Source organism: Candoia aspera, chromosome 8 (genome assembly GCF_035149785.1).
Source record: "Candoia aspera isolate rCanAsp1 chromosome 8, rCanAsp1.hap2, whole genome shotgun sequence".
Taxonomy (NCBI): domain Eukaryota; kingdom Metazoa; phylum Chordata; class Lepidosauria; order Squamata; family Boidae; genus Candoia; species Candoia aspera.
Window position 1 is genome coordinate 36,229,168 of NC_086160.1, and position 12,992 is coordinate 36,242,159.

At 39.4% G+C, this 12,992-nt stretch overlaps 1 protein-coding gene across 5 annotated transcripts in view; it reads right to left on the reverse strand.

The window, feature by feature from the left end:
• Window positions 1-12,992, reverse strand: part of TRIM2 (tripartite motif containing 2) — a 77,211-nt gene that overhangs the window by 50,431 nt on the left and 13,788 nt on the right. For 2 of the 5 annotated variants that reach the window (XM_063309616.1, XM_063309615.1), the window contains exon 1: window positions 991-1,361. The exons of the other annotated variants lie outside the window; for them this stretch is intronic. The gene's annotated coding sequence lies outside the window, so the exon portion shown is untranslated. Of the gene's footprint in view, window positions 1-990; window positions 1,362-12,992 lie in introns of those variants that run through there. 5 annotated transcript variants of the gene reach the window in all.

The following is a 12,992-nucleotide window of genomic DNA, read 5'->3' on the forward strand; positions in this document are numbered from 1 at the left end:
AAATAGCAGCTACCTTTAAATAAAGTTGTTAGCTAAACCAAACCTAGAGTATAACCTCCAAAATAATAAGCAACCTTTGATAAGAGTCTAGCGTTTGCATTAAAATTGTTTTTTTAGAAAATAACATCATCCTCTTGCCTTAAATGAGCACTCTCTTATCAAAATAGCTTTTAAGATATAGGACGAGTAGATATATGAAAGGCTGGTGACTGCAGTGCAAGAATCCCTATAGAAAATATTGTTCCTTTAATAAAGAAATCATGAAGAAAGAAATTGTATGCGGCCACACCCATCTGAAACAGAAGACACAATGAAGACTCAAGTAATTATTGCTTACAAGTTTCAACAAAATATATTATATATGTTAGAATTATGGTTCTATCAGGTGAACCAAAAACTATAAAAATGATAGTTGGTGCCTGTTCAAACTGCACAGCATTTTCAAATAAAAGCAGGGCTCCACCCAACCAGTGCTGTCCTTAGGCTTTCAAAGAGAAAACCTATACTGATCAATGATTCACAAAACTCAGACAGTCTAAACCAAGCATTATGAATGAAAAGGTTTCCAGTAGCAACACTTGCAACAGAATTGTCAAACCTCTAGGCAAATATGAGATTTCTACAATAGAAACACTGGTTCAAAAATCAGGCTATGATCTAGATGGAATTCCACAAATGTACCACTTTGAACACTACCACTTGAGAAAAAAGCTATAAAATCAATTTATTTCCTTCCAGAAATATTACGAACCCATAGCTAAAATACAGACAAATTATTTCTCAGAAAACAGTTCCAAACATCCTCAGAGACAGGTGTTATTTCCTTCCATATTTATTTTTCCATACTGTTTTTAATCACTGTAGTCCATTCTTGCTTAAAGAACACATAGTTATAAATCATGCAGTATTAATTTTAAAACAGAAGCAGTAGGATATATAAGAGGGGCAAAAAGCATACTAGCTGAATAACCATAAATGCTCAAGACATACCCATCTTCATGAAAAAGTGAGCTTAATCAATGCAATGCCAAGTAAGAAATCTTTTCCTGGATGCAGTTGTCTCCTGCAGTCGTCCAAAAGAGCCAACCATAATTATAGCAATATATTAGAGTTTAAAAGTCTCACGTTTAAAGCTGTTAGAAATTCGCTGTGATTGCAGTCATTACTGGAGATACAGCATATTTCTTGCTTTAGGTAACAATGCTCCATTCCAGGGAGAAAAATCAATGAAAAAAGGAGGCCCAGTCAAGCATTCTCTCTCTCTCTCTCTCTCTCTCTCTTCCTCCTCTCCAGGTCACAGACAAGTGGAAGACCCCTAAAGGATTCCAGCCAATCAATCTTTATTTAGTGCATCTTTCTCACTCAATCTGTGCTGAAAGACTGCAGCAAATGGTGCAAAGGATTGTGGGATAGAGCTGCAGCACAGAACTGCAATGAGATTTGCTGGGTGGATTTCTTTCTTTCCTTTTTGCTTTTCCTTTCCTAGTCAGCAATCAGCTATTTAAATCTCAGTGCTGGCCCACAGATTTTGAGTACAAATTAGCAGACAGGAGCAGCAGCTAGACTGTCTTAGAAGCAATAAACAAAAGTATGACTCTAATGCTAAAGATCCATGCACATTTCTCTGGAAGAAAATATTCTTGATCTAAAAAAACTGTAATTAGTAATACTGAAACAGTGAGAAAATCTCTCAATTCTCCCAGCAAAGCCAATCTAGACAAGCCCACCATCTGCCTTCTATTTGTACCTTAAAAGAAACTTTTTAGAAGAGAGTTGCATAATTCCCTGAACAAGTTATAATGCATCTCAGAGGCTAAAATTCAAGCTAATTTCAATATTAAAGTATTTGCTAATTACATAAAACAAATATATTAATTATGCACTTTTTTGCTCTTTACAACTGAAATGAAACATAATGAAATGGTGGAGCAAAAGCCTTAAAACAGTCTTCTTATGTACCACTTACTACGTCAGACCTACTTTTATTCGCCTTCATTGTGAGAATGAAGTATGTGAGGAAAAGATGTGACAGGTTGTTTGGTCCTTTTTCCCCCTTTCCACTGTTCCCATTATGAAATGGGCTTCCACCTTTTTCTTCCTTAACAGGCTATTCTGTTTCCAATATTCAGTCTGTGGGTGCCAATGTGTATATAGCCAAAACCATAATCATGAAGAAGAGAATTCTCTTCTAGAAAATTTTTGGAGAAATCAAAATTTGCAGAACTACAAAAAGTCATGGGAAGAAAAGGCTTATTGGCAATCCTGCAATTGGAACTCAATATGCTCAGTGGACACAACTTTAATGACAGTTATAAAGGAATGAAAGATGGTATGTGTGATAGAGAAAGAGAGTGAGAACTAATTGGAATCCTGAACTGTGACTCTCTAGACTGCAACATTTTGATGCAGGTCCCTGATGCGTGTATTAAAAACATATACTCTTAACTGTCTGTACTTTACCCTTGATCAAAATGTGAACAGCCCATCATCAGAGACAGAACTAATCCACATGGGCACAACCCATGGAGTAATTTCACAGGAAGCTAAAATTTCAGATGATTTTAAAAAGTTAAGTCTTCTCCAAGTTGAACTTGACTCCTGATATTTTCATGGACTATCTGTTCATTTTTATTGGCAACAGGATGGAAATGGTTTGTCACTGCCTTCTGGGATATGTCCTGACTTCCTTATCTAGTCTACTGCTCTGGGAGTTTCCAGGTCTGCCCCCGCTTAGCTTCCAAGTACAGAAACGGCCAGCTACAGTAGCTGCTGCCACTTGCCGAGACTTTCAGATGCTACAAATAGTAAAGAAGGTTTCCTGAATGAATGTATGGAGGCACTTCGTCCCACCATTCAAGTGGCGAAGGTCAGAGAGAGCTGTCCAATCAGTACCTGATGTACACTCCCTCCTTCAGACCCTGGACTGCACATGACAACATGGAACAAAGAACAGATTGAACAGGACTGGGGCTAGCACATAATCCTGCTTCATCCCATTGGAAATGGCAAATGCAGCTGAAATAGCACCATTAGGACCTGTCCTGTCATTCCGCAATGGAGTAGCTGAGTCAACTTCATTAATTTCCTCGGGCATCCATAACATCTCAGGATGCTCCAGAGAGCCTCCCTGTTTGGTATGAAATGCCTTTCTCAGGTCAATGAAGACAGAGTAAAGAGGTTTGTTCTGCTCAATGCACTTTTCCTGGACTTGTCTCACGGCAAGGTCATCCACGCAAGCGCTACAAAGATGCTGTGAAGGAAACCCTACCCTACTGTGACATCCAGCCAAGAGTGCAAGGAGGTGCGGCTGCTGACAAAACCTGCTGGCGAGCTCTGTGCTATGAAACCTCCCCCAGCTTTGAAGACAGGCACTGCCAAAAACTGACAGAAAATCATGAGCGCCATCACAGAATAATATCCAGTTATTACAACAATGGACTTCCAGTGCCCCCACTGTGCTAGACACTGTACTTCCAGACTGGGATTGCAGAGCTACCTCCGTGTCCACAGATGAACTGCAGAACAGCGTGTCTTCTTCAAACCCAAAGGACTCACTCCATCCATCCATCCATCCATCCATCCATCCATCTCGACAGTGAAAACCTAAGCATATTGTAAAGACTACTAATAAATGGAAAATGGCTTTAAAAATTGCAGCTAATGATCATAATATATAAAAAAACTAATTTAGAACATTCACTGAATGAACTGTGAGGTTTCGGCCAGCTTCTGACTCTGAAAATGAAACTTATCTGGAGTCAGAAGGGGAAAATGAAACTCATCAGAAAAAAGTTGGAGAAGCTGAACCAGGAAGTGCCTCAGCAGAGCAGGAGAATTTGCAAACCCGGATTGGACAAACTCTGGAGGGAGATTTTAACTCTCCAATCAGCGCTCAAGACAGGAGAGCAGAGAAGTGTGCGAATCAGAAAGCAGCTTGATTGGCTGCTGGAGAGAAAAGGCACGGAAAGGATCATCTTAAAAGGCAGATGTGCGAAGAGCAAGCTGCCGGAGACAATCCTTCAAGCTCACAGCCCTTGCGGAAGAGTCATTACCTGAGTCAGAAGCCTTGCCTGTAGCCAGAGTGGAACCAGCGCCAGCAGGGAACCGCCTTCTGCACAAGCTGCTCCAGTCGACCCTCTCCCTGCCGTCCCTGCCAAGCACAGCCTTGCATCTAGCTCCGGACCTCGTTGCTGCATTCTAGTGTGTTCCAGGTGTACATCCAGTCTTGCCTTTAGTTCTCAACCTTGCCTAAGATTTCCAGCCCTGTTCAGTCTTGATTCCAGCTCGCAGCCTTGCTTAGAATTTCCAGTCCAGACCAGTCATGCTTCTAGCTCTCAGCCTTGCCTAGGATCTCCAGTCCAGTCCATCTTGCTTCTAGGTCCCAGCCTTGCCTAGAATCTCCAGCCCAGTCCAGTCTGGCTTCCAGCTCTCAGCCTTGCCTCCAGGATGAACTGGAGACAGTCACTCATGCCCCTGCTCTCTTGATTAGATTATTATAATTCGCTGTCCTTGAACATCACCTAGAAACTTCAGCAAATCCAGAATGCAGCAAGATGCATGCTCAGTGTTCAAATCATAGTACTGCCACATTAAACTTCTGCTGCAGGAGCTGCACCACTTACCACTAGGTTTCCAAGTGCAGTTCAAGCTGCTGGTATATGGCTTGAGGCCTGGTTATCTTAGGGACCGCCTTTCCCTAATAGTTTCTGCCTATCCTATCCAGACATTTAGCGAGCACCTATTTAGGGTACCCATCTACCAGGAGTTGTGGTGTGAGGAAACCAGCTAGTGGGCCTTTTCTGTAGTAGCTCCCCTCTGGAATAGCTCACCCTCTGAAGTATTGATAGCTGTGACTCTCATGGCCTTCTGGAAGCAGGTGAAAATATCATTTCTTCATAGGGCTTCTGAGGATTAACTGTACCCAGCAGTTCCATATTCCTTAATTTTAGTTTTTTATGTTAAGTATCAATTTAACTTAGACTTGACTTGGATTATTTTAATTATTACTCTGATTTTGTACTCTGTTTATTATTTTTCCCATTTTATTTTTCCTTGTTAATATTTTATGACACAAAACAAAACATGAGTATGGTACAAGATAACAGCACAGAACAATACATCTCAGTATTCAACCATAGGTTATATATAATAATTTATGAGAAGAAAAGTTGTTATTATAATCTTTGTATAATCTTTCCAGATCTAATAAAAATGTAATTCCTCCCTTTCAGAATCCAGTATTTGAATTTCATTAGTAACTTTTTCCATAATAGCATCTTTGTCTTTGGCACTGCAAGGGAAGACTTCAAGCTATAAAAAAATATGAGTCCAGTCCACACTAGGTACAAGGCAAGGCTTGAGCCCAGTCCACACTAGGTACAAGGCAGGCACTATGACTGGCACAGAAGCCAGCAGGGCCAGGCACGGAGCTCCAGCCCCGTAGCCCTTGCAGGCAGTGGCAGTGATCGGAGGTGGCGCAGGAAGGCAGGCTTGGGCGGCAGGCTGGTTCAGCAGGGCAGGACTGGAAGCGGTGGTGGGCAGAGAAGGTGCAGGAAGGCAGGCTTGTCTGGTGGTCTGGCCGTGCAAGGCTGGGAAGGTCTTCCTGGTTCTGGATTTGACTGGAGTCAAGAGGCGAGGTCTGGAAGTTGAGCAGCTGTCCCCGATAACCCATTCCTCTTTTTCCTGACCTTTTATTCTTTTGTCTTCACACTGTTTGGAGATAGCAGCCAATGGGCTTGCTTTCTTTTTGGCGCTCTTCCCAACTGTCAAGCTGAGCTTTGTTGCAATTGTTCCGCCGTTGCTGCAGAGCTCAGCACTTTTCCTACCCTTGCTGCAAAGCTCAGACTGCTTTCTAACAATAATGGCTCCAACGTTTTTAAAAAAATGGGACAAAATTGACATTTATATTAAAATGATGGGACAGTTGGGAAATGTTAAAAAAAGGGGACTGTCCCGTTCAAAACGGTATGTATGGTCAGCCTAGTTAATGCATATATACAAACCTACACATGAAACCAATATAACAATTTTGTAACTTCTGGCCTATATTTGAGCCTGAATGTTTAGGTGTTCCCCAAGGCCTGAAAAATATTTCAAGGGTTCCTCCAGGGTCAAAAAGTTGAGAAAGGCTGCTGTAGCATAATAAAATGGTGCATTACATTATAGTGTTTCCAGAAGCTTTGGCCATTATGAATCACTGTTTCAAAAAGCTAAAATGCCTAATTTTATAAATAATGTTATTAAAATTACATTAAAAATTGTTATTAGTATTTTACTTGGCTCATAGACATCCCCCTCTCTGTAATTATTCTACCCTATCTAATAGTAAGGCTGGGTTACTTAAGACACCTTTATATGAATGGAACTGAACTAAATTAGTAGCTGAATTTGGGAGCTCTTGCCCATTAGTGTCCTTTGTATTTCTCAATAAATGCATGACGTTTGTGACTATATACATGTATGTACAACTGATCAACAAGTATGCAACATACTGTGTTTAATCCAGTACAAAATTACATGGGAATAAATTGTGATAAATGCAACGGAACAGGCTACTGAGTAATACTTATTATTGTATAGTTAGGCTCAGTTGCTATAATGCTATTATAATTGCCACCCAAGCCATTGTTTGGGAACTGCTGCCAACAACTTTTGAGAACAGTCATAGTAGGTACACCACCCCTTTGGCTTTTTTACAAATATATTTGCCGTGTTTCTGACAAGCCAAAACTGTATTTGCCAACACTCTACTTGTTAACCCCCTGTTAGGAAAGAAAAGTCTTTATAGAGAAATTCATCCCAGCTTCAGCAGCACTGTCAAATGTCTTCAGGCATATCCCTTCTCCTTACCTACCTACGAAAAGGGCCAGCAAGAAGCGTCTGCGTGAAATGACCTGAATGACTTTAAGCAATGGCATCCAACTTCCCTTCCCTATTTGCACCAAACTTGCTCAAGAAAAGGCACATTTGGCCATCTGGCTACCTAACAACCTCCAGCCTTCTTCTAATTTTTGTAAATGGGAGGGTGAGAGACTGCAGGACAATTGCACTCTGTTCATCTCTGCAACTTCAACTTTGGAAAAAACACACACCAAAGGACAAATCCAGGGTCACTATGACAAACAGAACTACTGGACTTGATAATTAAAGTAATTTGACTCACATAACTGCAGTCTCAAATATTACCAGTGGAAGCACTGGTAACAACTGGTAATGTAGTAACAACTGGCATACAACTGAAACAATGTGTGAACTTAGCTTCAATGGTTAGTAAGTGGATTCCAGGTTTTTTATAACTGCCCACACTATCTTAGGTACATGAAGGAGAATACCAAACTGTTTTCAAACTATGAACAGAATAGCAGAAAGAGAGGAGCTCATCACTTCTTCATTTGGCTGACAGTGACAGGTATGATGACGATTTCACCAGTGCCACATATTCTGTATATCAAACAGTCCTTCACATGTTTGACAACACTCCTAAGCCTTTAAAGTTTTCCCCAATACCATGCTCCTTTATATGCTACAATATCAAACAGTTTTCTAAAGGCCTTACCAAGTAATGGCAAGATGCCTCCAGTTTTTGACTTCAGTTCCCATCAGCCTGTGCTAGAAAGGACATGGGTTGGAGGGTACTAAGCTGCTTATCTCGACCTGATGAGAATTTCAAGCTGTTGAGGATTTGTATTTCTGGGAAAAAAGTGTGCCATCTGTTTACAAACCACAGTACTATGCAAATTAATTAATCCAAGTTTCTTTTAAAAGATAAAATTCAACTCTAACAATACAAAAATGTTTCTTATTCTTATTTGTATGTCATTTAAAATCAAAGCCCCAAGAACTGAACTGTAAACACAAATCAATCTAAACTTCTCCAACAGCCTTCTCCAACATAATGCTCTCCAGATGTGCCAGAATTGAAGTTGCCCAGAATTTTCAGACAAAAGCTGCTGGCTGGGCATTTTGGACGTTGCACATTCACCATTACTTGGAATAGAGCCAGGCTGTGAAAGGCTGATCTATAATAAAAATATTATTTAAGATAGGGGTTGGCAACTTACTGCCCATGGACCAGATTTGGCCCACCACGCAAAATCATCTGGCTCATAGTCCCAAAAAGAAATAATATCTGCCTGACCCTCAGTGGTCCTAAAAAAGAATTCAAGTTTGTAATTCTATCTCAGGCCTGATGTAGAACCACACTATTATAATAAATTATAAAGATCTGGATGGTTTTACAAGCCTATCTATCTACACCAGGGTTTCTCAAGCAGGGTTCCATGGAACCCTAAGTTTCCATGAGAGGTTACTAGGGGTTCCCTGGAAGGTCATGATTTATTTAAAAAATTATTTCAAATTCAGGCAACTTCACACTGAAGAGGTAAGTTGTGGTCTTTATTTTTAGTTTAAGAACACTGTTAATGCATCTATACAGGCCTACAAATGAAACAAATATAATATTTTTGTAACTTCTAGTCTATATTTGAGCCTGAATGTGCAGGGGTTCCCCAAGGCCTGAAAAATATTTCAAGGGTTCCTCAATGGTCAAAAAGTTGAGAAAGGCTGATCTAAACATATGTGTTTATTGTGTACCTTCAGCTACTTTGGTTTCTTCCTCCTCTCTTCATAAGCACTGCTTATCTCAACCGCAAGAGAGGCCTGGAGACTCTGCGGAGCATGCCCTTGTTCTCCCCTTTGGCCATGCCCCTCTTTCCCCTAAGAAGTGCATATCCCAGAAGAGGCTTCCAAGTTCCAGTGTATTCGTATTTGCCGGAAAGAGAGGAAAAGAGCAGTCCACCCTGCGTCCAGCCCCTAGGCCAAAGAAGGTTGCCCCTGATCTAAGAGTGCTCAACAAAAACAGCTGACTTTCCAAAACATTAAATATCTATAAGTAACTTAATTAAAATCAAATTAATTCTTCCAGTCTTCTTAATAATAGAAAAAAGAACAAAATGTTGAATTTGGTTCCAAAACAGGAAATACAAAAACAGACTAATTAAACTTTTATTTAAAAACACACGGACAGTTTCTTTCCTCTCCTATACCATTTAGTCAGTTACATACCTGCTGCAAGGTCACTTTTTTACGTTTTATATGCAAAAAATTTAGTGGTAGAGCTTTAAAAAAAAAAAAAAGCTATTTAAAATAGCAGTAAACATTCGTGTGTGTTCCTCCTCCCCCTTAATTTCTGGATTTTTGAGCTTATGCAGCACCAGAACAAATTTTTCAGATAATGTTTTGGCCATTTTCTGAAACATAGGAATGGACAAGATCCTTTTTTTTTTTGTAAGGATCTAGCTAATATTCTGTGCTCTCAAACTACAGTGTCCAAAATTCCAAAACAGAGGTTTCATTCAGCACAAAACTTTTAACATGCCAAATCTGACCTCAGCTAGGGCAACACTCCCACCCCAACCCCAGAAAGCCAGACTTGGTGAAGTGACATTTTCCTCTCCTTGTCTGCATCTCATATTTCACACTCACAACCCAGCAGAATTGCTGTCAGAAATCTCAGCAGAAGTGTTTTTTAACACTTCTGCTGAGATAAAAGTTCTTTGCATCTTGGTGAAAATGAATGCAAAGAACTTTTACAGTGTTCAGAAAAGCAGTGGCAAAAGGACATTAATTACAACGCTTGAAAATGCAATCAGCAAAATATCAGAAATTAATTTTCTTTCATTATTCTATCATGAGATAAGCTATGAAGCACTAAGATTTAATATATAATAACTGAACTTATTCTACTTGAACACATGCTAATAATGTGTGACAAGAAGTCACACATTATAAGCAAACATGTAACTGAAAGTGTTTGGGGGAAATAGATTATATCGTATGTTACCTTTCAAACCATTCCTGTGTTTTTTTATGAACCAAAGAGAGGAACACAGATATGTATTCTATATGGCTGCCAATGGCATTTCATCAAAGCAAGAAATCTGACTCTCAGAGAACCTGAAAATCTATTAGCAAAGTATTTTAAACTTAATTGATTAAAATAGCAGGTATTTTAATAAGTCAGTCAGTAAGTTGGCAAGTCCTTATTTAGCCTGTTTTCATCACTGGACCAGAATCCAAATCACTGAGCTTACCAAACCTTACTAAGGAAGGAGGTGAAATTAAAAAATATCCAGTGAAATCAACACTGAGGCAGAACTGAGTACGCAGCACACACCACTTCTTTTAGATTGCTCAAAATATATTGAAAACAGATGACTGAAATTTAATGTAAAAGCTAAATCCTGCATCTCTCCAGCTGACCTGATGCACAGGACAATTCCACATTGCAGCCTAAGTCTCCCATTCTGTCTCCCATGCTACTCTTGTCTGTTCTTAGGTCAACTGCATAAATCCCACTGCTGGATTGCAGCAAATTTGCCACTGGGCTGGACAAGTGCTTAGTCCAGATTATGGTCACAGCAATGCCTGTTGGTTGTTCTCCTACTTCTCACTGGTTGGCTCCTAGGTGGGCCAATATACCAGTGCCTGCCTTTTCCTTTCAGGAACTGTTCCCTCTTCAGTAGGCCTGTGAATTTCCTTTGCTTTTCCAGATGTTTGCACACATGGATGCCTTCACTCCCCCTTTCTTACATTATCTCTGACACTAAGACAGACCTCTCTATTTTTTTCAATCAAAGCAATAGGGAACAGGTTGTTCTTCCATGATTTCCTATGTTTCTTTGTAAATCCAAGGAAGAACTGCTACTTGAACAAAGAACAATATCCCCATGTGGTAGCTTTAAAAATAAGGGAAAAGGAAAGGAAGCTTTGCTGTACTGTAAGCAGGATGCAGAAAGGCAAGGGAAGTATGCTTTACCCAGCCTACAGAAACCAAAAGAGGGAGACGTAAGGGTTGAATGGAGCATGAGCTTCTAAGGTTGAGCTTCTATAGTTGTTAGGTTCATTGACCTAACAACTGTAGTTGGATTAACTGAAACTGCCAACCAGCAAAGAACATATAGCTGGGACAGGCTGTACAGGGCCTGCCAGGCACTGCAGCTAATTAGAACAGAAAGAACTGTTAGAAACCATCTGTTATGAAAGACTTAAGATAGCTCAGGTCAGAAAACAGAAAGTTTGAAGCAGAGCTGGAAAATACAGGCATAGGACACGCTTGCAATGGGCTGGGAGTAGGAATAGTACAATAATATCCATTCCTATACTCAGGAAGTGGTGAATGGCCCATGCTGGCAATAGGCCAGGCAGAAAGTAAAGTATTATGTAATCAAGAAAAAAAAGAACAAAGCATGCAAATACTGTACCAGATCCTTAATATATCATACAATTCACTGAAATGACAATAGCTGACTGATATGGTGTAAAGACTGTCAGAGGTAGTACTGCCAAGTATTATTTCTTCAAGCTGGCATGAAACGTAACACACACACACACACCCAATTCCACAGAATTTTGCCACAAAAGGAACCAGTTCGCAATTAGGTTTACAAGTACCACAGCATGAGTCCTGTGGTACATGTCTTTGCATCTAAAAAAACATAAAATAAAACAACACATTCCAAGCAGCACATCATAATTATGCCTGGCCCATTTAAATTCCCCACAGTGTCCTAGAGTAGCAATACATGAAAGGTATTCCAGGAAAGTAAATGGCAGAGCAACAGAGCACTGCTATTGTAACTGCTTTCTACTTTAGTGGGCCAGAGCTATCAAAGTAGCTTCAGACTGCCCATCAGTTGTTTATTGTGCAGCCTAATATATTTCAGATCCCATGTCCTTTTTAAGGGCAATTAAAACTGCTTTATTTCTTGTGGCTATACCCAGTTCTCTTATTTTGGTTAGAAATAAAAGGCAAGTGATTTGTAAAAACTCTGGAAAATGGACATGTTCAGTACCCTTGATAAAAGACCTGGGGTCTAAAATAAATTTAAGTATACAGTGCTTCTCTGGGATTTTGAGGATTTCTTCTCCATCTGATTTTGATTATCTTTGTCATCATTGCACCCTGATCTATTAAGTGAGATTGTCACAACTCAAGGACTGTAGAAATTATCTATAATATAGTAAGTTATTGCTAAATATACCCTTAACGAATTTGTCATTATTTTTAAGGTAATATCATTCTATTTCAACATGTTGTATGTAACGTATGTTCTTTCACAAAATAAAACTACAGCGTATGGCTTTAATTCAGTTTGGTGAGATGCACAACTCTGTGTATTACAACTGTTTAGTAAAGACCAGAACTTGGATGCAACCATCCCTGCTAAAAAGATAATAGTCCGATGAGAGAGAGGGCTAAAGGCAATTATAGGAAAATTAATAATATGGTTGGTGCTTTACTTCTGACAGAAATAACAGAGAAAGTTTTAAAAAAGCACAAGTCATGTTCTTTGGAAAACACAAATTCCTTATCCAATAAACCCCCACACGGCAAGCCGTGCTTTGATGCTGCTGCAAACGTGTTGTACAGAATTCCAGGAAATAATACAAGAATTTCCTTATCTCTCTTTCTACAGGCCTTCTGGCTTTGTATGAGCGGCATACGCTGGTGGAGACAGGGATATGTTTTAGGCGTGTTTTTGAGGTGATGCTGAGGCCAGTTTTTGCATCCCAATCCATGTGCTTAGAATATAAAGCTCATATAGTCTTGAATATGCTGTCAGCCTAAAGTACATTGGTTTCTTTATGTAGCATATTAACAAAGTTCCTGTTCCATAATATAAGAGGCTAATTTACAATATGTTCACTTATTTGTGAACAGAATAAGATATTTTTATTTTTATTTATTTAATTTGTCCCTGCCCATCTCCTCCCATTGGGGCATTCTGGGCAGTTCACAATAAAATAATCAATCAAAATAACAAACATACAGTATCAATACAATATATAAATATAGCATTACTCTTAATAAATACACAAATAAGAGTAAAAATAAGAATAAGATATATATTTTATTTATAAGAACTCTAGCTAGTTTTTTTTAAAGAAGCTGAAGGCCTAGCAAATCAACTGCTACTGAAGCTATTTCTACC